Genomic DNA, 27,443 nt, shown 5'->3' on the forward strand with positions numbered 1-27,443 from the left:
GTATTCTGCTTTGTAAGCTAATAACAAATGGGTTTGGATACATGGTAGCACTGAAATTTTGCTCCAATTAAGCAACAGAAATCAATTAGTTGGAATTGAAGTAGTAAATCTTTCACTTGATCCATCTTTCCACATAAAAGCCTCTGGATTTTAATGCCTCCTTTGGTGGCTTTATCTGTTATCTTTTGCTTTATCTGCACACTGGGATGTGCACAGTTTTGTTTCAGGTGCTCTGCTGAGGCTTTTCAGTAGCACAGGCAGCCACTGCAGAGATTCTGCTTTGGGATTTACTCCAAACTCCTCATTTCCTGGAAAACACAGCTCAGAGTTTCACATAACAGACAGCACTTATATTTTATGCTGATAGGGAAGATAATGAGTGGTAGTGAGACAATGTATGTAGGTAGCCAGAGTAGAGGACAAAAAGTTGGTTTATTTTTGGCCCATCAGTAATTAGCCATATATGAAATAATTAGAGCATAACGCTAACATCAATTGCTGCCTTAGCTTCCTGAATAGGTACCAAAAAAATGCCAAGGTATCATCTTCCTTATACTATGAAACATATGTTTACAGCAACAAAAGGCAAACTAATCTACTCTTTTGTACATGTCATTGATGAAATTTATGCCGCTCTTCCACAACATTAAATTTAATATGACCTTTCTGAGGTCTTTTGCAAGACTTCTTCAAAGGAAGGTAACTTTCTGTGCTCTTCAGTACCTCTTTAACAGTCATGTTTTGAGTTATCAGTAAAATCCAGCTAAGGCAATGTGGTCTATGACAATATCACCATGAGCTGAAGAGATGATTCTTTATCCTCTTCATTTAATTAAGTCTATGACATTTTTTGTTACCTTTTCTAGCTTGGTAAGTTCCAGAACTCCTTTAACATCACATTATTGCAATCAGAAGTCACTGAAGAACAAAAATTAATGCCAAAAATAAAGGAAGATTTTATTGTAATTAAAACAATTTGTGAGTATTTAGGGTTTTATGGGCTACTTTAACAAAAGAATCCAGTACCAAGGGGTGGTGTCCTCTGTGATGTAACAAACAGGTTCTCAAGGTATACACAAAAGTCCTGGCTTCAGAACCCAGACAGTTATTTCACACTAGAGATCCCAAGCCTCTCTGAGGTCTTCCCTCCAGTCCATCTTGCACAGATCCAAAGGCTGAGCTTTCAGACTCTTTTTGCCTCATCAGCTAATTGATTATTTCCTACTGGCAATGTAGTTCAATGGAATTGTTTGGGGTGGAAAAGACTTTTCAGATCAAGTCCAACCACTAACACAGCACCACCAAGTCCCCTGCTAAATCATGTGCCCAAGTACCACATCCACAAATCTTTTCATCACCTCCAGTGATGGTGACTCAGCCACTGCCCTGGGCAGCCTGTTCCAATGCTTGCTAACCCTTTTCATGAAGGAAGCTTTCCTAATATCCCATCTAAACCTCTCCTGGCACAACCTGGGCCATTTCCTCTTGCCTTTTCTATTATTACTGAGGAGAGGAGCCTGAACGCCACCTGGCTACAACCTCAGGTAGTTGGAGAGAACAATAAGGTCTTCCCTGAGCCTCCTCTCCAGGCTAAATATGTCCAGCTGCCTCAGCCACTCAAAATACCTGTGCTTGGCCACACCACTGCTGATCCAGCCCAGCTGCCATTGGCCTTCTTGGCCACCTGGGCACCCCGGCTCGTGTTCAGCCACTCTCACCCAGCACCCCCAGGTCCTTTTCCACGGGGCCCTTTCCAGCCACTCTGGCCCAGCTGTGGCACTGCAGGGGTTGCTGTGAGCCAGGGGCAGGACCCAGCACTCGGCCTTGTTGAACCTCAGAGCCCTGGGCCCACTGATCCAGCCCGTCCAGATCCCTCTGCTGAGCTTTCCTGTTGAAAGAGATCAACTCTTGTTGAAGAGATCAACCTGTTGAAGAGATCAACTCTTCCACCCAACTTGGTATCATCTGTAAACTGAGGGTGCAACTCATGAGACTCCACTTTCTAAAAGTAACATAATTTTTCCATGTATGAACTTTGGGGAGCAGCCCCTAGTTTAACCCATCCCACTAGAGAGTAATACCAAAACTGACCATGAAAAGGCACCTTGGATATCTAGCAATTTAAATTCTGTATTGCCCCAGCCTAGCAACAACTCTCAATAAATAAAAGAGGAATCCCCATTCAGAGGGCAGAATGAAGGAGATGTCATCATGAATTACTGCCATCTTCACTTTGCCTTCCCCTGCTGCAATGAAAGCATCCTGCATCCCCAACACATTCATTACTGAGTTGGCATGGATCCAGCTTTCTTCCCTACAGTTCGCTGCTGCAAATTAATTCCCTGACCTGCAATGCACAGCATTTTCATTCCACTCTGTCCACAGTCTTAGATAACAGGAGTTTCTCACAATGACCTATCTGACCCTATGTGAGCAAGTGGAAATACATGAAAAAACTTGTTAACGTGAGAAACTACAATTTAAGACTACAGTACTAAACATTATTAGGATCCTTTTTTCAAGGAAAAAATACATTTAAATATTAATCACTCCCTATATAAGATCAAATATGAAATGTAGAAAGAAAATACAATTCCTGTTAATGGAATACATTAAATACATTCCTGTTGATGGAGTTGTACTGATGGCCCAACTTACAGTCAAGCATTTTATATTTTATAGCCATTTGCTAATTATTCTGTAGTGACCAGAAGTTTCCCCCAAAATTATGAAAAGCTGTTAAAAGCCAACATTTAAAAAGACATATTTATTTTTTTTATTGATAATGAATGTTTAACTCTGCAGGTTTGTTTTTCACCCAACTACAACATTCTGCTGATCACCTGATTTACTGGGGGAAAAAAGGCAAATTTAACATCTGTGAACCAAACCCAACAGACAAAACACACAACTCTTATGATACTTATAAGTTCCTTAGTGTATTTACAACAACCATACTCAAGTTCATTTGCAGTGAAGTATGGTGAAAACATATGAAAGGGTTGACAACTCTGCCTGCTTGCAAAATAAATGTTAAGATCTTTCACTCAATGGCAAATCCAAGTAGGAAGCAGGTACCTGACACCAACTGTTTGAAGATGTCAGGCAGCAAAGAGAAGACATCTGTTAGGGCAATGCAACTCACACAAGTCATCACTGCTAGGAGTAATGAAATGACAAATGTTGCCATCAATTATAAAACAACTGAACTGGAAATGAAAGTCTAAGGGAAAACCACCCAAATTTACAAGCTCTGTGATGACAGGAAAAAAGTAAAGTAGATATGTGTATTGTCTCAGATTTAAACTTAATCTTGACATCATCACTTTAAAATGGCTCTTGTCAGTTTTTCTTTCTTTTTCTAGACTGGCACTGTCCCCACTAAAATTAAATTGGAAGACACTGCATAAAAGAAAATAATTTTCTCCAAATAAGTCTTAGCTCACTCTCATGTCAAACAGCCTAATCCTGGCACAAATTTCTGACTTTACTGCAGAAAGTCTCTTAAATACAAGCCTTATGAGAACTTATTTCTAGAGTCCACCAGCTCTGTTCCAGTTTAAAAAAGGCCTCAAACACAGATACAATTCAGAAAACAATCATGATTCCCTCCTCACCACAAATCAATGAGGAGCACCCAACAAGTTGGACAGAGTTTGCTTCTGGTTCTTACTTCTTCCCTCTGTTGTTAAAAGGCATCTTTGTCTGCTACAGTTTCTAAACTTTGTGACCACGAATGTTTCTTTCGGTCAACTTTCTCTTTCATCTCAGGAATTACCCTGCTGTCTCCTTCACTGACATAACATAACTAATATAATGTCTCCAGGGTTACAAATTAGGCAAGAAAGACCTGGCCATTACTTCAGCTAAAAGTACTCCTAGTTCAATCCACACTGTTTAACCTTTGTATCAATTAACAAAATAGCATCAGGAATAGATTCTTGCCAACTGCTAACCAATCATTAGGTTTCAGAACCCAGCAGGGAGTTCCTTTCACTTTTGGCTAATTTGTCTCCTTTAATGAGATCTATTTCCATCTAATTCTACAAGAAAATGTTCTTCAATGGACAGATGCAATCAAACAGGAAAACATCCCACCTCTGAACTGTCTCATTGTTCACAGTGATTATGGTACATACTCCCAGTTTGCTCCTGTCAAGGATGTTAATGATACAATTAGTACTTCACAGATAACTCACTGCCAATCCATTACAGCACTGCCCTCTGAGTTCTTCAGCAGCTCCTGACAGGTACCCTCTCCATCAAGGGATGCTCCTTGATGCCGACTTCCTTTGTAAAAACTGCTTCTCTTCAGCATGGATCCAATTCCAATAAAGCACAGAATGCAAGAGCATACATTTCCCCCTAGAGATTCCTTATTCTCATACCACTTAAACTTATCAGATAGCAGGAGACACCCTCAGATAAGGTTTTTTTACCCCTGAAACACAAAGCCACTTTCCATCACAGACTGGCGTCAGGCCATTCTGCAGTGTCAGCCTTTGGCAGGAGACTCAGCCCTTATCTCCCCATCTCACCCACCCTGCAGTCCCTGTCCCCATGTCCCACCAGCACTCAGTGCTCTTGTGCTGGGGACACCAGGAAAGGGTTTCAGTGCCAGAGTGACCCACGTCATTTCACTGCTAGAGTTCACAGGCAGACTCCACAAATACGTGCATCAGTACAGCTGAACAAGTGTTTGCAATGTAAAGCTTACCACAGTTTATTTAAACTAGCCTTGGATAAGGATCTAAAACTTCAAAGCTCTCTCAAAGATGTGCTTTGAGGGGTGCCATGCATAAGTGTGGGAATAGGAACAAGAACAGTGTAAATTTTTAAACTGACGCTGCCAACAGACCACGGAATAATGCCTAAGGAATTATGTGTGATAACACAGAAATACACATTGGAACAGGGTTATTTTTATATAAAATCAAAGTTCATTTCTCTCGTTAGCCCATGCTCAACTACACAGCCAAGCAATAAAGTTAAGATATTTACTGAAACTAAAATGTTTATAACATTTCTACCAAGTGCCCAAGGCTTGCTTGAATCCAAGACTGGGCAGCCAACATGCAGAGCTGCTAAAGCTATCACAGACCTCTGACCAAAGCCACTCAAATTTACAGAAATGTTTCCTTCTGAAACCACTCTATGCCCTTCCATTAATACAGTTATAAAGCCCACTCATAACCCACAGCACTGGTAAATTTAAAAGCCTTTACCTGGTAGGAAAGAAAGAACACATTTAGTGTTAAAAATCAATGAAAAATCTGATTTCACTGAGTACAGAATTAATTGAGTTATGCTGAAGTTGCGCAGCTGCAGACAAATGACAAAAAAAGGCCAATTGTGAAATTACACCACAAATACAGAGTTATATCCAACAACACTTAAATTGAAAACCAAGGAGCCCAAATCTTTGGAGACTCATTCTAAGAGTGTTCGAGCTTCAAATAATTTCTACAGTGTGTGTATTTTAAATGAGTGGCCTAAAGTTCTCCTAAAAATTTACATCAAGATAATGCTGCTTTCCTGGTTGAGGAATCCCCTCATAATTTTCTTTTCTCAATTATACATTATGATATTTGCATTTCAGAATAAGCCAGACAACCACAAATGTTTTAATTAGATCTACTGAGAAAACTCATCACATTCCAGCTACAGGGTTAAAAGATTTTACAGTCAAATTTGCAAAATCCCTATGGAGGAATATGGTACAAATAATAAACAAGGCTGGCACTGAGGCCAGAGGTTTGTACAAATGTATGAAAATGAAAAATAATTTCTCATACCAGTTATCAGCTAAGTCAAAGGTAAACATGACTCTGAAAGCCTACTAGATTCCATCTCTGATTATTTGTGTCTGCATCAGACCCAAACAGAAAAAAGTGAACAAAAAACACCAAAAAAGACTTTTTCACAGTACCAGAACAATTCCAAAGCAAAAATAACCAGAGCTTCCATCACAAAGGCAGTTTAGCTCAGAGCCTCAGTTGCACAAATCAATTAAACAAGCTTTGCAGCCTCGAGAGGATCATCATTTACCACCTCTACATGAACTATTACTCTGTTTGGTTATAAGCCCTGTGTATGTGGAATAGCAACAACCTCAGCAGCAGTTACAGACACTGCAGGGCAAGTGAGAAACCAAAGAATACAAATATCTGCTGCTTGGTATTTGTGTAAGTCATCTTCAGGCACAGAAACCTTGAGACCTCTAGAGAACTGAAAATGTATTCTCAGGGCAAACCTAAGAATTTGCATTGTGTACATCATAAGTTAGTATCAAGAGCACTACATTTTCTGAATTAAATTCTGAGCCTTTCTCAGAACTATGGAACAAGGAGCAGTATGAACATGTAAGAAGTATCGAGCTTTATCTCTTCAGCAGGTGAAGAACCATGTACTTGGGGTAATGCTGCTGCTGCTCACCTCAACACCACTTGGACAAGTGTTGAAAAAATAGCACTACTCTAAAAAATGGAAACCCAGCAGGAGAGAGTAGGTGGAATAAGCAAAAAAGGTAAGCTTCCTTAATCAAGAGAAGATTTTCTGCATAATTAATTTTATACAAGTACAGATTTCCCAAAGCCTTTAAAATGGGAAATTTTTATGAGTGCAAGCAGTGCATAAGCATGCAAGAACAAAGCCCACTGTCTGAAGCCTGCTCTCCAACAGCAAATCCATCCTTATCACCAGCTGTTTTCATATCAATCATTTCAAACTTCTTCGAAGCAACACTAGCTTGCTAATACATGTAATGCTTTCAAAAATTTATAATTTTGTTAATTATTGTCTTAAAGTCTGCATTATTTTTCACCAAGAACACTGTGCAGCAATGAGTTAACACAAATTCTTTCAAAAGGATAAATGGGAGGCAGAAGATAAACAGTGCATCTTTTCTCCAAAGAGAACTTGGAGTTATAAGGGAACTATTTAAGTTTCTCATTCTCTCTGGCTAATTATAAAGTTGCAATGATTGAACAAACCCTAATGGCCAACAATTTATTTTCTTCCCATCACCTTGAATTCCAGCCATTCAATTAGTAGTATATTGTTAAATTATACACTAATGGTAATGAAAGGGCAGTGTGAAATTCATCTTTTCTCTCAAACTCTAAAGCATTTTGCAATCCCTCCTTGTAAAATGCAGAAGTCCTTTTTGTGTCCAATATTTAACATATATAGATATATATTTAACATATTTAACACCTAAAGGCTTTCATCCCAAGGTGCAGCAGGAGGATCCAGCAGGAGGAGCTCAAAGCCTTGGCCCAGCCCCAAGGATTTGGCATCAGTGGCATGAGCAGAACCTGTGGGATGAGTTCTGTGACTGCTGGAGGGGTGCAGCTCTCCAGGAGCAGAGGGCAGGGCAGGGAGGGGCATTGCTGGCTCTGTGTGTAATGCAGGGCTGGGATGCACAGAGCCTGGAGCTGGCAGTGGCACAGTGAGAACCTCTGGGGAAGGACTCAGGGACAAACAAATGAACTGGGGATGTCCCAGGAGGAGGAAAGTGAGAGGAGACCTCAGTGCAGTTAGAACTTCCTCAGAGGGGAGGGGCAGGCACTGATCCCTGCTCTGTGGTGACAGTGACAGGAATGAGGGAAGGGCCTGAAGTTGTATCAGGGGTGTTCAGGTTGGATATTAGTGAAAGGTTTTGCCCCAGAGGGCGGCTGGGCCCTGACCAGGCTCCCCAGGGCAGCGGTCACAGCACCAGCCTGGCAGAGCTTAGGGGGTGTTTGGACAATGCTCTGGGGCACAGGGGGGGACTCCTGGGGATGGGGCTGTGCAGGGCCAGGAATTGATGATCCTTGTGCCTTCCTTCCAACTCAGGATGTTCCATTCAAGGATTTCGCTAAATGAAAACTTACTTAAAACAACCTAACACATGAGAAAACCAGATTGCACAATATTCCACAAAATATTCTTCATAATAATCCATTATTATGAAATTAATTATTTCTTATTAAAAAACAGGCTTTAACTTTCAAGTATGTTAAGGTCACAATGAAAATTAAATTCCACTGCTAAGAACTGACTTGAAAAAAATTACTGGCTTGCCTTTTTGTCTTTCTTATCATACTTTCCCAGCATTAAAGGAAAAAATAAATAAAGAAAGGGGATTTTTCTATATGATTAAGTGAAAAGGCTTCTAGCACAGGAAAGAGACTTAATCCCCAAGTACAGAAACATTGCAAAATAAATAATTTGCACATATTGTTAATCTTGCTAACATGGAGCTACCACATCCATATGGAGAAAAGAAGGAAAATTGCAGCATATTTAAGTTATGAGACTACATAAACAATTCAGACTACATAAAAAATTCAGTGGCTGATACCAGAATCTATCTTTCTTTGCAACAGTAAAAAATATAATTAAAATTTAGCCAATCACATATAGCAGAGCTGACAGCAATCCTCTGATGGCACTGCTGAAGAGTGTGGCAGAACTGTAAAGCCCCTGACAGTCAGACACATCACATTACATTAATTCCTACATAACTGGGTCTGGTACAGTATCTTACTTCACAAAGGCTCAAAAAAGTCAGCCTTAAAATGACCTGGCTCCATTGTCCTCATTTAGCCTCCAAATGTTCTGGGAATGACATCTCTGTGTCTCAGGCCCCCTGCCAATTCTCATTCAAGGTACCAAGGTGCCAATTGTTAGCAATATAAAAACTATGATCAAAGGCAAATAATCATACATTAAGAAATGAAAAATCATTTTATCTTTTGAAGCTGAGCATTGGAAGACTCCAATACCTCTGAAATTAAGAGCCTTCCATAGCTGGGTTCTCTTTCACAAAGAATAAATGTATTTTTAAATTTGAATACAGCTTGTGACCAAAAGAAGAAACTGTTCTAATTGAAGTACAGATAAAATATTAATTTTGCTCTTCTGTCAGCACCTCAAGTTTTATATGGATGACTACCTCATCCACCAAAGGCAGTGGCTTTCCACAGGAGTTTGCATGCAATGACTGTGGTCATCATGAGCAGATGGTACAGCACATCCTTGCATCACAGCTCTTTAGCAACAACCTATGGCTACCCCAGCATGCACCATTTAACATAATATAATCACATCCCTTTTTCACTGATAAAAAATTAATAGTGTTTTGTACACAAAGATAAGTTCTCTTTTCATTATTTAGCAACTTGTCAATCCAGATTGAGTTTCACCCTTGTGCATTATTGATTACCACCTGTGTTGTCATTTCATGCTACATCAACTTTTGTTTATTTTTAAATATATATAATAAGAAAACTCAAATGTCACACACTGAAGAGCCTTTCCATTTCCCACTACAGAGAAATCAATGCATGCTCTATGACAATTTACTCAGCTCAGTCATGTTTCTCTTCCACTCTGGAAATGTTACTAAGCAATTTGCAAACCCTGCAACAGCTTCACAGTTCTGTGTGATGGTGTTATGTTGGAAGTTTTGTTTGTTTGGAGTTAGATTTTTGCTGGCCTGTTGTTTTCATTTGTTTGGTTTTGTTTTGGTTGTTTGTGGTTTTTTTGGTTTGAGTTTTTTTGTGTTACTGTTGTTGGTGTCTTGCGAGGTTTTCTTAATTAAATAAAAAAACAATACAGAAATCTGCCCACATACATGAGGTAAGCTGCTTTGAAAGACAGCTGGATGCTATCCCCATCAGGCTGAAATTGGTAACCAGCCCCTAAAGTGACCCATGATCAAACACAATCACTGCTTTGGTCAGACACAACACAGTGCCAGACAAAGAGCTTCCCCACTTCTAGACTTGTTCATCCATCCATCTCCCTCTTCAGAAAGCAAATCACATTCCTAAGCTTTTAAGATATACAAAAAACATATTTCAAAGATAGACTATATATTTTCTTTTTGTGTAAAAATTTTGATTCAACGAGGCCAAGAGCAAGGTCCCTCCCCCTGCTGGGGAAGTCTAATGAGAGGTGTTCAGACCCATAGGAGGGGGCTTGGAGCTGGCTGATATTTAAGGTTTCTTCCAACCCAAACTATCCTATGAGTGCGATTTTAGCATGTGACAAAGCAGATTCCCCAAGTATGCTGCCAGCAGCACTGTTCCTTTACTCCTTGTTTGCCATATTCAATTTATATCATCTTTATATCCATTTACATCATCCACACCCCACAGTAAGCTCCCTCAGCCTGGAACCCATATTCCTTTATGGTGAGGACAAAGCTTTGTTTCCACTGACACTTGTACGTCAAACTCATTTCATAGTGATGCTTTCAGTTGTTAAATTGAGCTTGAAGAAATATGGAGATAAGTGTGGTTGAAACATAGCATTTTTGACAAAATTCACGACATATTTTGTATTGCTACAGAAACTGAGACAGACAAGTGATAAAACACAACACAGAAATATGATTAGCTTTCTCTGAGGGCTCCAACTCCGCAGCAACACTTACTTAGGCTACAGAGGGTAACAAAGTTCAGGTTCACAGGTGCCTCCTTCTCAGCACTGTATGAAGGAATGACCTACACAGGTGGCAGTCCACTAAAGACTGCATTTTACAGCCTCATGTTACAGCAAAATGGAACTGCTAAAGCTGAATTGGAAACACTGGGCTGCCAATTGCAGTAATTCAGGAGGTGTTTCCCAAGAAGGCAAACAGCAGGAAAGGAGTGAAGAACCAGTGTAATGTACTGCCAGTCAATGCAGTGTCCATCACTCCTAGCAGTGAGCCAGAAACAGTCATGTCTCACAACTATTACAAATGCCCCATTTTACTGTGCTGTGGAACAGTGCAAAAGGACAGCACAGCCAGGAGAGTCTATGGTTTGCTCTAGGTCAGTGCCCTGATGGGGCAAATTCCTCCCTTGTGCACTTCAGCAGATCAAGAGACACTGCTGAGACACAATCTGCAGGAATAACGCTGATAAAACCATGCTGGAGCTGACTCATGTGCTATTCTGAGACCTCACTACTGTACACAGAGAAGTAATTCTCAGTGCACTGAAACAGCAAGCAAGGACTATGATCCTAAAAACATTCTCACCTTCTATGCACAGGTTTGTTAGTGGTGAAGTCCTAACAAATCTCTGCTTTAGAAACAAAGGGGTTTTTTACTCTAAAACAAAACAAATGAACTTTTGTAATATTTAACAATAAACCAAACTCCATTTAAATAGCCAATAAATTGGTTTAAACCAGTTTACCAAGTCAACTAACAAAACACTAATCAATGTGAAAACAGCAACGATCAAAGCAAAATAATTTAGAGAATGATAGTGAATGCATGAGTGAGTAATTCAAAAGTGTACATGAGCTACCATCACTTCTTGTAAAATTCAATACTGTGTGATGTTGTGAAAAGCATAGCAAAGGACACCTTGTTATACCACTAATATAAAAACACTGCAATGATTTGTGTTGCAGGGAAAAAACCTCAGATGAACAAGCACTGCGTATTACTGAAGACTCACTAATGCAGAGACGTTTTTCTTAATAAAAAAAAGTTTTCCTTCTAGAACCATCAATCAAGTTCAATAAACCATAGTTTTACATTCTACCTACCTTTTGGTTCATTTAAGAAAAACTTACATGGCTTTTCATCATGCATCACAGCACACTTTAGATATTGTTCATCTTAACAGAAACCAGTAAAGAAGTGTTTTATTCTGTTGAATAGGTATTAATCACATAATAAATGCAAGATACTGTATTGATAGATATGTTATGATTTCACAATAGTTTACCACTGACATGCAAACAGCAAGGCAAAATGAGGGATGGCATTTTTATACTAAGCTACCATAACTGGAAAACAGTGTTACATCACATTATTGTGAAAATGAAAAGCTTTGAAAACCATTCTCTTACTCATCTTACCACTCTTACTCATGGATTATGCTACTCAGCATCCTGCTGTACAGTCAACCCACAGCATTTGAAAACCAAGCTGCAAGATACTGAGAAATTCTGAAGAGTTAATTTACGGTAAAAAGTGTGATTCTTATCAGCAGACAGCATTATGACAAAGCAGAAGACAACACTAAGAGCTGCAGTTCTTTACTAAGGATGCATCAACAGGCTTGAAGACTGCAGTTCTCTGCACATCCACAATGCACCATGTCTTCAACCTGCCTTGACTAATTCTGCCAGTTTTGTTAAGACAGAAAACTTGAAGTATGTCCTCTAGGAAGTGTTACATCCTTTAGGCAGAGATCTTCTGGTTTGTCTGTCTGCTCACACACTACAGCAAACTTGGAGATCTTTAACAAAACTATCAGAAGTTCAGAACAGACACAAGGATTTAAATCTTGACTCTTCAGATATGGTTAAGAGCCAACATCACACCCAACCTCTCTCCAAGAAGAATCACAGTTTGTAAGACTTGTTAGCATTAAAAAAAAAATCACATTAATTTAAAGGCATTTCCTCTCTCTGATAAAAATAAAATTGAAAAACATAATTTGTTAATCAGGCAGACACTAGCAGTCAATGATATGAAAATAAGCAACCCAGGAACAATGATTAATTTAAAAAACAGATGCCAAGATAGGACACGGAATTTTAGAAATCCTTGTCCCTAAAAAACACTAAAATCTGATAGAAATACTATGACTCTAAATTTCATGGAGATAAAAATTGGGAGTAATCTGGAGATCTTAAAACTACGGTTTCCATGGAAAAGCTAGCACAAAATAGGAAAAAAATCATGCAAAGACTGGGAGTCTGGTAAACTATGTTCTGTGGTCACAAAGTACTTTTCAAAAGCATTGCTTCAAGAGTCAGAAAGTGCACATTTCTAAAGAAAAGGTCTCAGAATTGCATGACAGTTTTTGCAGACACCAGAGGCGTTGCACAATGCAGCTGTTACCCTCCTTTTACATGCACAACCTTCCACCACAATTCTGAGCCCAGGGCTGGCTGTTGGTTCTCCATCACTCTCAAACCCCACCACACCTTAGGCTAAAACCAATTTTTCCTCCTACTGTGTGAAATTTGGTCAGGAAATATCTACATTTTGAGTCCTTACTAAAACACTGTTCCTTCTCTCATTTAGAAATTAAAGGACAAATTCTTGAAAGAAACCAAAAACCACTGCATTTACACAAAGTACTACAAAATAATGTAAAACCTACTTAAGCAAAGCCATTTTTGACATGACATTTGACCTATTCTACAGAACTTTTAAAACTACAAATTACAAAAATAGCTACATAAAAAATCGTCCATCCTTTCTTTCAGTTCTAGCAACAGATTGTTTTAGTAACAGCAATCTGTTTGGCAAATGAAATTACCAGACATCAGAAGATAATAAGAGTCACAAGGTAGTGAATCACTACAGAACAAGCCAAGCAAACTGACCAAGGAGCAGTCAGAGTCTGCATTTCCTGCACTCCTACAGGTGAAACATTCAGAGAAGATTTTTTTTTATTAGAACAGCTCTTCAGGTCTGCCTATACTACAGGAAACACATCAGAAAGCCTGTGTGCCTGCAGGGAAACAGGGAATAAATTGTCACTGCCAAGGATAAAACAACCAAGGAGATTTGTCTTGCACAATGATAGTGTTAACCCACCCTTAATATCAGGAAACCTTTCCTGCCAGTCTGGAAAGAATTTGAGTAGAAAGTTTGTGGAACATCCAGTACTGGAGGTTTTGCAGAAGTCAGATAAATATTTATGAAGTGTGGTTTGAGTACAACTGATCTGTCATACAGAAGACTGAAGTCTTCCCCTGAAGGCAACTTTCACATCTATTTTTTTTCACTCCAAGTCACAGCATTTTTAATTGTCAATAAACTTACAGCGTCCAGTTTGGTAATCCCTTAAACTCACATTTTTCTGTAGGAACAATACAGTAGGAAATTGTGAAGATATTCAAAGTAAACAGAAGTAGTAAAATTGTTTCTGACAGAACAACACAATCACTGTCTACTCTTTCTCTTTAAGCACTCCAAAAAGCTGCAATTTGTGAAATTTAGTTTTCTTGCAAGCATACACAGAGAACCTGACTGTTTTCTTTTCAACAGATTCAGCTAACCTAATGTGAACACTTCCTACAATGATCAGAGCACTTTTCTTGAAACTCATTGTAACATGATTAGTGATGAAATTTTTCCACATAATGAAGTTTAGTACATTTTATTAGGAGTAACAGGAAGAAATTTTAGCAAGGGTGAATCAAAATACATTCTTTACGCTTAACTGCATATTTTACTTGGAGATGTAAATGTATATTTATTACTATGGTCCTTCCACTTAAAATTGTCCTAAAGTGACAGCAAACATTTACTTTTCATACAGAAATCCTCATAGCACCTGAGCATCATGTATTTTGGACTTGAACCTACTCCAGTTTAAATTGTAATTCTTGGGTGTGACTGGGAGAAGAAATATCAAAGCATTCATGTAAATATGAAGGGTAGAAAAATGTAGATTCTTTCTACCTCTAAAAATCTGAATTACCTAAACACAACATAACCCTCTGAATGTTGTTCATTTACTAATGAAAAACTCTGAAATTCATGAGGCATGAAAGATGAGCAGCTACAAATGACATGCCTATTTTTTGCTACTTGAAATTTTGAAACATGCCTCATGCCCTGTAAGCTTATTTTATATAAAGGAAACAAAGTTATAATGTGCATTCTTATTCAGGGAAAGCATCAGCACTCTTAAATGAGATGTAGGAAATTTAATTTATGGGTAGTATTTTCAAGAATATACCCTTTAAAGTAATGAAAGGCATGTATCTAACAAAGGTTCATTTTAAAAAGCTCTGACAATAAAAACTAACTTATACAAAAAAAATTAATGGAATACATTAAATGTACATAAAAATCCCAGTGAAATCAGGAAGTTGCCACTTTGATTACCTGACAGGAGCGAAACTGGTTGACCAGCAGGGTACATCTCTGTGGGTCCTTTCTTCCATCCAAACTGTCCAGTTCAGCTGCCACTTGATTTAGTTCCTCATCAGCATAGTAGAACTGAGCAAGGAGCTGAGGGTCTGTTCTCTGCATTGGAGACATGGACAAAATTACCCCAAACCAATCCCAAAACCTAAAAACTTCAAAAAAACCCCAAACCAATCCCAAAACCTAAAAACTTCAGCTAGTTGTATTTAGTGTGATTTTTTTGAACATATAAGCCAGATAAGCAGTATAGCAGCATGGAAAATAATGATATTGAGATTATTTACACTCACACAGAATTTTTTTCTACTTTGAAGAAAAAAAACTTTTCAAAAAACATCTCACATAATAAATCTGAGACATTACTCAGCTACCATTATCTCCAAAACCACCCTGGCATTCTCACTTCTTGTGGCATAATTATCTGGAGGAGTCAACAAGTGAATCAGAAGGTTTGTTTATTAAACAGAAGCAGACTTCAGCTCTAGGCAGAACAAGACAAAGATGCTCTCCCAGTTAAAACAAACTATACCCCCCAAACCTGTCAAGCAATGGGATAATCCATCAAGCACCATGGTAACCTTTGCAGCATGGTCTGGTCAGAATCCTCCCTTTGAGCATCACAAGAATGAAGCCACAGAAAAGAAAGGTACTGAATCTACCAGGGTCAGACAGATGCACTTCATAACACTAATAATAATAACACTAAACAAGGCATTACAGAGAGAAAATGATGTCACAAGCCTTTCAGGTGGCAATGAACAGAATCATCACAATGGATTTCTGGCCACATTAAATCAAAGTAACTATAATAAAAAAGACCGAACAAATAAAGGAATGCCTCCTCAAAAACACTGAGAAATATTAATAGTAAAGTTTTACACCATAAAATGATTTTTTTGAACATTAACAGCTAGGAGTTCTGGTTCCAACATCCTAATTGTAAGCTGTCAAAAATCTACACTCTTGAATAGTGTCTTCACTATAGCCCTGATATAAAGGTGCCCAGGGAGAAGAATAAAGCTTGTGATATATGGTCAGGGAAACAAACAAAATCCAAAATGAAGGATAATAAGAGGGAGAGCATGCAATTACTACTAAATTTTATGTTTAGTTCTAAATCTCTGTATTTATAGTCAAGCTTAGTAAAGCATTTCTTTAAGCATTCTCTACCCAATGATTTTATTATTTCTGATTTTTATGTTTTCCTTCAGCATTTATCCACAACCATTAAAACCCTCTAGACAATAAACAAAGATGCAGGAGTCTGTGTATGGAATTGTGACAAAGCATGACTGCTGATTCTTAAGCATCTAAATTGCATTGCAGAGGCAAAATAAGGCAATTTATTACGACTGGTCTCAAGCAAAACAAGCATGCCTGAGACACAGCTCCCGCGTGGCTGATTTTTTCAACTGGAGGAACAGAAGTTTTAATTGAGTTCTCTCAACTGTGTTATGTTTGGTGTGGATTAGTAGTGTGATCTTTGATTAATTGTGTCAATCGTATGTGGTCCCTGGCAAGATGAAACTGCATGAAACTCTAAACCTCTTCACAGGGGGCCACTTAAAGCAAATAAAACAGAAGTTTACCAATTCAATTTACTGCACTAGGTAACAGAAAATTAGGGATAGTGCCATGTACAACACCAATTTTTATTTTCAGTTTATGTAAAATATGGTTCAAATAATTTAATCCAAATTCCTTACTATTCTTTGGCAGAATGAGAATTAGCAATTCCCATGGTTAGGTACTAAAATTAATAGAAAGACTTAATTTGAAAACATCTCATGGAGATCCTACCACTTACCCTGGAGTTTGTTTCAGGAAATAATCCCATTACACAACAAATTAATGCATCCAAGCTCTTGTTTTGATTTGGTGGACTTCACCAAATTTTGCGTTATTCAGCATTAATTCTATTTGCCTATTTCTGTTTTCACTGACTGCTGTAACCCCTTTAACCATGTCACCACTGTGGGACGCACTTATGGGTTTGGGATTTCTGGGGAGAATTTTTGTTTAGTTGCACAGGAAGGTTTTCTGGACATGGTGATATTGCTGTTATCATCCCAACAGCCTTTTCAGTATCAGCTCTCCAGGCAGGAATCTCATTGTGCAAGTACACCTTGCATTCCTTCTGCCTAATTTCTCTTTATATTCCACACATTCAGCCCAATAAATGGCCCAGGTTATCCTGAGGATCTTTACTGCCAGCACAATGTATCACACCACTGGAGAACATTCTTCACAGATTTGAAACCATCATTTCATATATGGGTCAAAATTTGCTATCCTCATTTGTATGCTGCACACAAATTATCATTCCAGCCAGTACCAAAACAGGGATCAAAACACCACAAATTAAACAAAAAAACCTCCAACCAAACAAAATAACACACATTTAACCATGTTATATAATAATACACCATTATTTTGTGAAAGATCACTCACTGAATATTTATTTTAATGATTTTTACTTTGTAGTAAGTTCCACTCAACAGGTCAGATAGCAAAATCAGAAGATGCCTGCCTGTCATCCACAAAGTCAGTATGAAACTGTCCATAGGAAAAAGTTGCAAGAACTACTGAACTGTTACATTCTGGCTTTACCCATCAAGTCTGACCAATGAACAGTGACCAGGATTAGGTTAGTTCAGTTTATTGCATAATGAATTCTGATCTGATTTTTCAAAAAGGATTTAAATGGACTATAAGAGAATGTTAAAAAAGTCTTAATTTAAGAGACATGTTAGCCAGTTACAGGTTATTAGATTAATAACAGGTCTGTAGAATTATTTCTTGCATGTTATCAAAGGAAAAGTTGCCATTCTCACATCTTGTAAGCAAGCTGGTAGACCAAAACCAGGAACTCTCCCTAAAAAATAGTGACAACCAACAGAGAGGAAAAATTCTAGCACAGACTTCCCAACATGGGAAAGAGACCAAAAAATAAACTACCAACAAGAGGCCAGGGTGCCAACAGAACAATCTCAAACCACACAGTAATTCTGGAATCTAAGAATCATTTTGAAAATTGCATTTACAGACACAAGGGTGGTTCTTAGAGACACATTCCTTTTTGAAAGAAAATTGCAAGTACTTTTTGCATGACTTTTAACAGCAGCTTTCAAGTATCAATACCACCTCTTTTTGAGTAACATAAAACATGTGTCATCTTAGACCTGACAGCAGCCCACAATTTGAACATTAAAGGGAAAGTTCTCCCCAGGTACCATGATCCTTTGTAGAGAAGTACAGATTTTCTTCAGGCTTTTTCTTCCACTGAGATTGCAACAGGAATGCAGCCACCACCACCACAAGACGACAAGATAATCCCAAATAAGCCAAAGAAGAAACAGAAGCAAGGGAACCATGCAAATGAGCAAGATCCCAGCTAGTGATTGCACTATCTTCTGAAGCCTGCCAGCTGTCCTCTGGAAAATTATATCCACCATTTTTGAGCTGCTGATCTAAAGTCTTCAGAACAACAGCTAAAACCCAACCTTGCTTAAAATAAATTCCATGGACTTGAAAAGCTCCAGATCTCCCATTGCTCACTGGCACTCTTCCAGCACTAAGCATTTGTTTTTCTGCCACACACTCAGGAACCCTGACTTGATCCCTATGGAACAAAACTGTAGAGAAAAGCAATAATTATATGCCTTTGCTGATGGTAAATCTAGATTGCCTTTTGACATGGGAACAAAGTAAACCTACATCCACTGGGGTAACTTTTCAAGGAGCACTTGGTAAAAGGTGCATTTCACACAAATACTTGTATTTTATGACACATTGTATGAACCCCCTCACAATCATAGCACAGTATTTGGTGACAAAACATGTGCAATACTTTTAGCTGCTGCAGGGTCCAAATGACACAACCATTCCTTAAACAGGAAGGTTAAACATGAGCTCAACCACTCCTATTCTGCTACAGCTCTAACAGCTGAAGTGAGAAGTTTTAGAGAGAGGCCATCATGTTCACATCAGTGGAACTGCCTTGCATCTATGCAGCTTCCTTTATTCCCCTGTGGTATGGGAAAGGGCTGTTTTACAAGCCTGGACAGTAAGGAGTTAATGCATGGCTATGCCTCAAACACCAATTTCTCACTCAAGTAAGAAAGTCAGAACAGGATGTGCCTGGAAATGGGGGCTGTGCAAACACAGGGCAGCACCTTTCTGGAGCTAATTTTCCCATTCAGGTCCATGATGAGCACACGAAATAAAGTGGCGAAGCATGGAAGTGGGGTCAACGAGTGGACAGGGCCAAGAGGGGGGCTCAAGACTACCCAGGACCTAGAAGTGCTCCCTCACTCTTTTTGGGAATTCTCCATCAGAGCACTGTACACAGACCATAGTGTGGCATGAGACTTGGGGAATCCCACCCAGGAAGGGATCCAGGCATTTCCATGCCAGCTTGAGTGTGTACAGAACCTGACAAACTTTTGGTTTCATGGGTCCCCACTCCCAAGGGATCACATCTGTGAACACTAGAACAGCAAAACAGTAATCAAGCCTCACCACTGGACCCACAGGTGGTGTCATCTTTCCTCTCAACTATCTGCTCTTATCCTTCTCTTTCTTTTCCTCACATATTTTGTGGTATTTTTATACTTTCATAGAAGAGAAACAAAATGCCCACATAGTTTCCACTGCAACTGAATTGTTTTAAAATAAACCTGCCTCATAAACACACTGGTCACTCAGTGTCTTCTCACTGTAATTCAGCCCAAGGATTTTATTAATAGGAATCTCAGCCTGCCTCAGAGGCAGGTCATAATAGTAGTGTGTCTCAAATAAGGAGAGTCCAGTTGTTCTCAGTCTAAATCTGTTGCCTACTACATTTTCAGTGAAAGGAAAGAGGCATAGGATCAACCTCAAAATTTCCAATCCTCAAAATAAGTACTGCCATTATCAGACAGTCCCAAACATGAAAAATTACTGCACAGCACAGAAATTTTTTTAAAGGGACTTCCCAAGAGAAAGCACATTCCCTTTGGGATGAGAATTCATGAAAGCTATAGGTTAGAAGCTTGCTTCTATCTGCAGTGTACAGAAAATAATGATTCTGTATTGGAAAACAACTCCTTGCACCAGGTGGCAATGTGGTCTGTGCAAAAGGCAGAATTAGGCCCTAGATATTTAAATAAAGGCACTGATGAGCCAATTCAGTATTTTCAAAACTTACAAATGATTCTGCATATAACTAGTTTTAAGCTAAAATTTTAACTAACTCCATAACATTATCTGGAAAAAAAATTATTCAAAAGTCACAGGAATGAGGCACAAAGTGCAAAGTTGACTTATCCCCCACTATGAAAATGTAATGTACTTACAGCAACAGAAACTTAATTTACAACTTTTTACACCAGTAACAGTTGCAGTGTTTAACTGGCAGATGACAAATTCCAAAGTCTGAAAGTACTTCTTCAAAAAGAGATATCAGCAAGTTGTTACATCTGCTTATTTCTCACCTCACATGTAAGCAAGTGTATTCACATCCTTCCTTTGGACAGGCACTTGGAATTTGTCATTAATTTCCAAATGCTGATAAATAGTAAGAAGAAACAGTAATACTCTAACAAGCAGGTGAGTCAAAAATTCTGGCATTTAACTGTCAGAAGGTTTAGCAGCAAAAATTTTTCTTCATACTAAATGAAAAAGCAACTGCTGTTCCAAGTACATAGTTGGGGGGGTTGTTTGAATCTGGCTTTTTACTTAGTTTGTGGTATTTTCCTTTTAGTCTGCTATCTGTTGAAGAAAAAAAGGGAAAACAATCCCTCAACAGTCATATTTTGTACAATGCCATGAAGTCTTACGCTAGTGTTGCACATGCATAAAAAGAAAAAGGATTCAGAGACGAAGACAACAATTGGTAATTGATCACGAGGATATGTAAAAAAAGGCTCTGTGAAAAAAGCTACAGCCTGGTTAAAGCTTTGCCAGCTGTTCTGTGTTTATCTATAGAATATCATTACACAAACAAGAAAGACAGGTGAACAGCTTGTTAACACAATAAAATGCTAGCAGCACCTTAAGCAAAAAGACAAACAAAATAAACAACCCCAGTGAGATTGTGATTCATAGGACAACAAAAATCAGGTGGATGAATTTTTCCCGTGTTCTCTACATTGGGTATAATTCAAACTCCTCAAAAGGAAAATCTTATAATGGGTATGCTTAACTAGAGTACCAAACATCTGAGACTGCCATGCTTTGGGTTCTCACTCATGATGGATCAAGTCAGTGTACATAGTTTCTATTTCTGAGGGTTCATCCTACTAATCTGGAAAAGCATGTGCTCAAATCCATATTTTCTGGGAGAAGCACACCAGCATATGCTGAATACAAATTACTGAACCTCTTGGACATCTATTCTGCAGAACAGGAGTGCTCTGCAGCTGAGCCACAGCCTTGATTTCTAGGAAGGAACACAGACCCCAGAAGAAAAACGGGTTTTGCTGTAGGGGAGTGATGGAGCAGCCACTTCTACCAAGTGAGGCGTAGAGAACCTTCAAGGTTGCCTTACCCATATTGCATCTGTTCTGCTCATGATGGCAACTGGTGAGTGATTTCCCTGTCTTTATCCCGACCCACAAGCTTTTTCATCCTATTTTCTTCCCCTGGCCTGTTGTGCACAGGAGTGAGAGAATGGCTGGGTGGGCACCCAGCAGCCAGACAAGGCCAATCCACTCCTCTGAATTTGTAAAACACTTACCCAAAGCCTCCCCCAGCAGCTAATGTCTCAGAGTCTGACCTTTAGCTCATCAGATTTCCTTCTCAGCTGTTGCAAGAACAATCAAGTTTAAAGAATAAATATTTACTTAGACACAAATTCAGCTTGTCAGGATACATATTGAAATATACAAATCACTCTTTTTTTCCTGAATGCTTTTATGCAGTTTGCTTTAGATTTGTCTAGATTTTTGTATTTAAACATTACACTAAGCATCTCTACAAACAAAATTGATCCTGCAGTGCTTTTAGTGATTTGTTACCTATCAAGGAAAAAGAGCCAATTTAGCTCCCTGGGCTTGTTGATTGATTATGTCCAATTCCAGATGTACAGCCCCAGCTGGCACAGAGGAATCCTGTGGCATTCGGAAGTGGCACCCAGCAATTTGTCCTGCAAACCATCCTGTCACACTGCATCTTAACTTACCACATTAGAGGACTTTCAACTCACTCTAGTTATGTTATACCCTGTCTAATGGATGTGTCTAAATATTTATAACAACTCCTAAATATTTGGGCCAGTAATGACCTCTTAGACTTGTCTAACATGTTAATTTCTCCTGAGTTATTATGTTGCTATAACCTTTTTTCCTTTCAGAACCAGACTTTTATTCTAAAAAAACCCAACTAAACCAAATAAATGAAAAAACCCAACAATCTCAAGCAACCTATTTATGCAGTTAAAGGACTGTTTTGAAGACTCTTTTTGGCTGTCACCTTTTAGCACACACATTCCTGAATCATTTTTTCCTTCTCAGGTCTATAGTTCCAGTATTTTGGTCATGCTTAGCAGACCTGATAAAATATGAATTTTGCTTTGCTGTTCAGAACTAACTCATTTTGAACAATATGCCATATACAGTTTTTTACTTCTAGATCATAACAAGAATATCTTACTCAGAACATAGACAAAGCTCCAACAAGAGGGGAAACTGACCCAGCAAGTTGAAGCCTGCTGACTGTAGAAGTGTTGCTCCAGTCCTTCTCAGGAGTTAACAGGCAGAGCACATTCCTCAGTTTCTTCATGTTCAAAGCACATCTTTTTTTTTTTTTTTGGCTCAGCAAACTCAGGGTAAGTCTGAGGTGTTCCATGTCATATTTTAATAAAAGCACCATCATCTGTGTAAAGCTGCTCATACATAATCTCGTTTGCCTTGTAGGAGACTTTCAATAAACTCAAGCTGAACACTTTGACAGATGTTTGGGATTTAACTACCTTGGCATCATATCAGTAGCACAATCAATCATTGCAACAAAAAGATTTCATCAAAACTTTGTTTCCAAGTGCATCTGTTCAAACCTGGTGATGAAAGAAACTGCTTGTACAGCCCTCAGCACAGGAACTTTTCCCAGCTTCTGCCTTCTGACAATAACTTCAAATGAATGTTTGCATGAGTAAATCTTTTGATTTATTTCCACTATTTCAGCTAAATCACATAAGCAAGTAGCTTTCCAAGTGCCATCATCAGCCACACTGTTTCCTACTCAGTTTTCCAGGTAACAGCAAGGTTCAGTGATTGCTTGTCCCATGTTTAGCACAGCACCCATCTGTGGATTTTCACTCATGTCTAACCAGGAAAACACTCCAGACACAGTCCTCAACCTCAAGGATTTAAAACCATCTCTCTATGCAGAAAGACCCCACTTCCTTGTTGGCAGAGCCTACCTGAAGTTTTAGGGAACTTTTAGGGATTTCATTGCTTTTAAGGACTTGATACTGTGATCAGTACCCTTTTTCCAAGCACACTTCAGCATGAATAGTGGCTTTGAAAATTACCAGAACATGAACAAAAAGAAAGGCCGAGGAAAGGCACCAGACAGACAGACCAACAGCAGGACTACACAGAACTTTAAACCATGTTTAAAAGTTCTGAGGCAGTCCAACAACAACAAAATATATTCAAGTACATAAAAAGCAGGTATTTGCTGTAGACAGGAAACTGGCTGGATGCTAGTGCATGGCAGAAGGCTCCCATGCACCCCTGCTCCCACTCCCTGCTGAACTGAATTTTTTTTTTTGCTCAATTAGGCATTCACAGGTCTTTTCAGACAATATCCTCAAGGTCTGTCCTTGGTCTCCTGGTCACGCAGAAAATCTCTCCTGGGAGACAAATGGGTTTGTACAGCTATTGCTGTTTTCTGTGCTAGCTCAGCACACAGTTTGAGTTTGACCAGTTCTCTTCATCAGCATGCATGCTGGATAAGCTCTATCAGTCTTCAGCTATTCTCCACCCCAAACTGCTCCTTTTAAATCAAGACACAGAATGCACAAAAACTAAACAGAAGTTAAAGGCAACCATGAATGTTTTTTATGCTTAATATGAACAGCTCTGTATTCATTTATTAAGAGTAACAATAAAACAAAAATCCAAACAAAACAAAAGAAAAAAATACCCCAAATCCTCTAGTCAATCATATAAGTGATTCGTACAAGTATTTAAGAATCACATATTTTTTCTTCTGGAAAGATCAAGCTCCTCTGACCTGGCTGCTGCCTCTTCAGGTACTTATAAAAACCTGCATAATTATGGCACCACCTATTTAATGAATGGACACTTTTCCCACATTCTCAGCAACAGCTTTCAGAGGAGCTATTACACATACACTCTATTGCCTATTACCCTTTATTGACCAGCAATATTGCTGGTTGTCCCCAGATGCATTCTGCAAACTTCTGATTGCCAGGTAATTCTATAGAATGCTAAATGGCAGAAGAGACAAAGGCATTAATTGCAGAACTGATGCTAAAAGGAAATTCATTACCAGTAATGCTTACTGTAATATTTACAATGCCTTGGAAGGAACATGATTCAAACTAGTTTTCCTTTACTGTATTTGACAATACTATTGAAAAACAACATTACATTGGAGACACCACAAAAAGGAGAAATGAGATGTTTGAAAAACAAAGCTAGCTTAAGTAATGCAAAAATACCAGCTCATAAGTAAAAATTGACTTCTATTTCAATGTAAACACCTGCTGCAGACCTTTATTAGCAGACAGTAGAAACCTTATTTATTAGCAGACAGTAGAAACCTTTATCTTCCAGCCCAGCTGAATATCTTCTCTACCATCCCTGCACTATGCAGGCTCTACAGTCCAGTCAGGCTCTAGAAATGAACACTAACTGGGGACCATACCAAAATCACAGAAAGGCTTAAGACACCTCACATGTAATGGAGCAAAGTACTCCAGTGCTTCCAAAGCCTTAAGGAAGGACACCTGCTGGAGTGGCTTTAGCTTTTATTTCAATACATAACAAGTTAAACTCTTCCATTGGTTTCACTGTGAATACTGAATTTGATACAAAGTTCAGCATAAATGCAGTCTTGAATCAAAGCTATTAATTTCTTTTCAGCTGCAAAACAGTGAATATTTTTCCCTAAGCAACATAAAATCCAAGTTCTTAATCATTGCCATTAATTTCAAGACTGGTCTAAAAACAATCAGTAACAGTTGCATCCAGCCTGACTTGCACAGTTTTCTAACCTACAGTTACACAATCCCATTACTTACCTAAACCATGGCAATTTGCTCTAGAGGAGACAAGAGCAACCACAGGCATTCTCCTATTCCTCATTTTTCCTGCTCTAGCCTGTTTTGTGTAACAAATGCAAAGTGAAGGTCAGAACCTGGAAGTTCTTTCCCACATAGGTCTTGCCTACACCAGACACTAATCTCTCCAGCCCAATCAGTATTTTGTTGTTCCATTCCAAGGTTCAAAGATGAGATCTCCAGATCCCTCTAGATCTGCCAGGGCATAATGGCAAAATTTCCTTCTGAAAGCAAGAGACACCAGTTAAAGCTTACTGAAATAAAAAAATCTCTTTTTTGCCCTTTCTTGCTACCTTAGAGACAAAATGCCTTGCATCTGAATTTAGCTCCAGCTTTTTCTGTTTTGCTCCCTCCAGCAGTGGTTGCACCACACCTGAGCCACAGCTCTGCTTTAATTTCCAAAATCCAGTGTGCAAGAAACGGGCAAGCCTGCAGAGCTTCAGGGACTACCAATGATGATCTAAAAAAAAATCTCAATGCATTATTAAACACAAACCTCCTGCTTTTAATACACATGACCCAAGGAACTGTGGAAAAATACTTAAAGGAGACCCATATTTTACACTTTTGTTGCATCCTGCAAACACAGTCAAAGCAATTAATTGAAAAGTCTTACAGTAAAACGTTTTTGGTTATTCCTCCAAGCAGTTACTTCATCTAGTCTAGTTTCTTCATGTACTGAATAATTTACGATTTCTAATGTTATATTGCTTTTCCTTACCAAGCTATAGGTGAAACACAGCATTTGTTTTCAAAGAAAATGGAGTGAAGACTGACAGGGAGTTCTTGTAGTACTGCATATATACATACCAATATACCATAACTCAGATTTTTTTGCTATTTGTTTTCCTTGATCTATTTTTTTACATTATTTGTAATTTATAATGATATTAATAGAAAATCATTACAAGACAGGCTAAAAAAGAGCACATCCAATTAAAGGTACTGTTCAGGAAGATAACATCATCTCTGAAATTAATGTATCACATCCCAAAATTGTGCTGTGAACACAAACACCATTCAAAACCATGACTAATATCCATAATCAAAGTATGTGCTGAGAGAAATTTTATTTACTTTTTTGTTTATTTATTTGAAAGAAAAAGGAAGTCCAGAATTTATCAACTGGAAATGACAGGCAAAGAATATAACTTGGAACTCATGAAGTCTGGGGATATGCATGTATTTTCAAGGGCCATCGAAGACTATTTATATTCAGCAAAACACAATTATGATTTTGAAATGGACTGAAAATAGAAATGTAAATCAAGTTGGCAGTGTATTTCTACTCTCCAAGCAGCTACTGCTTGACTGCTTCTGTTACTACCTACACCAGCCTAAGGACTAGTCAGGCCCCAATACAACCTGAGACAAAAAGGGCATTACCTATAGGGGGGTGGGAGGACTTAATTACAAGTAAGATGGTAAAAGTACTGACTGATTACAACACAATGACTCATTATAGGGACATGTATTTATCTATTAATTCCACATTCAGCAAAATAACCTGTCAAAAATTTATGGCACAAATTCCCAGGTGTATCAATGTAGATTGTTTCAGAAAGACCAGTTTGAGACAGGCAGCTCCACATTTAAATTACACAAAACCTACATGTGAAATATCATGGCCACTGTTTATACTGGAAGTGCTGCAACGAAGAAGGCAATGAAAATCTGAGGTACAAGATACAAAAAAAGAAAAACCAAAAGCACTAAGACAAAGTCAAACTCAGTACTAGTGTTGAGAACAGAGCAAACATAGGAAACAAAGATATGAACTGAAAAGATGGATTTATAAACTCAACACAAACTTTCCTCTTTGAAAAGCATCTTGGAGTTCCATAGTAAAACCAGCCCTTCTCACTGGTAACTTCTGAGCATCAAACCCCAAAGCTAAATCCTAAAGCTGTGATGAATGCAGGGCTCCTGGCAAGACAAATCCCAACGTGCCAGATCTTTTCAGTGGCGCCCAGGGACAGGACAAGCAGTAATGGCCATAAAATAAAACACAACCAGTTTCAACCAACATGAGTCAGAACTTTACATTGAGGGTGGCAGGGCACTGAACAGGCTGCCCAGGGAGGTCATGGAGTCTCCCCCTCTCTAGACATGAAAAATCCACCTGAACACATTCCTATGTATCCTTCTCCAGGTGCCCCTGCCTTGACAGGGATGTTGGACTGGATCATCTCCAGAGATCCCTTCCAACTCTAAACTATTCTGTCATTCTGTAAATTAAATAATTTGAATTATGAAAATTACATTAAT

General features: G+C 38.6%; 1 protein-coding gene across 4 annotated transcripts in view; it reads right to left on the reverse strand.

Annotated features, from left to right (window-relative positions):
- The window catches only part of ZFYVE28 (zinc finger FYVE-type containing 28), a 113,640-nt gene that overhangs the window by 65,583 nt on the left and 20,614 nt on the right, over window positions 1-27,443 (reverse strand). For all 4 annotated transcript variants that reach the window (XM_059470923.1, XM_059470922.1, XM_059470920.1 and 1 more), the window contains exon 2: window positions 14,843-14,983. The gene's annotated coding sequence lies outside the window, so the exon portion shown is untranslated. The remainder of the gene's footprint in view (window positions 1-14,842; window positions 14,984-27,443) is intronic.

The sequence above is a fragment of the Ammospiza nelsoni genome, chromosome 4 (assembly GCF_027579445.1).
Source record: "Ammospiza nelsoni isolate bAmmNel1 chromosome 4, bAmmNel1.pri, whole genome shotgun sequence".
Classification (NCBI taxonomy): Eukaryota; Metazoa; Chordata; class Aves; order Passeriformes; family Passerellidae; genus Ammospiza; species Ammospiza nelsoni.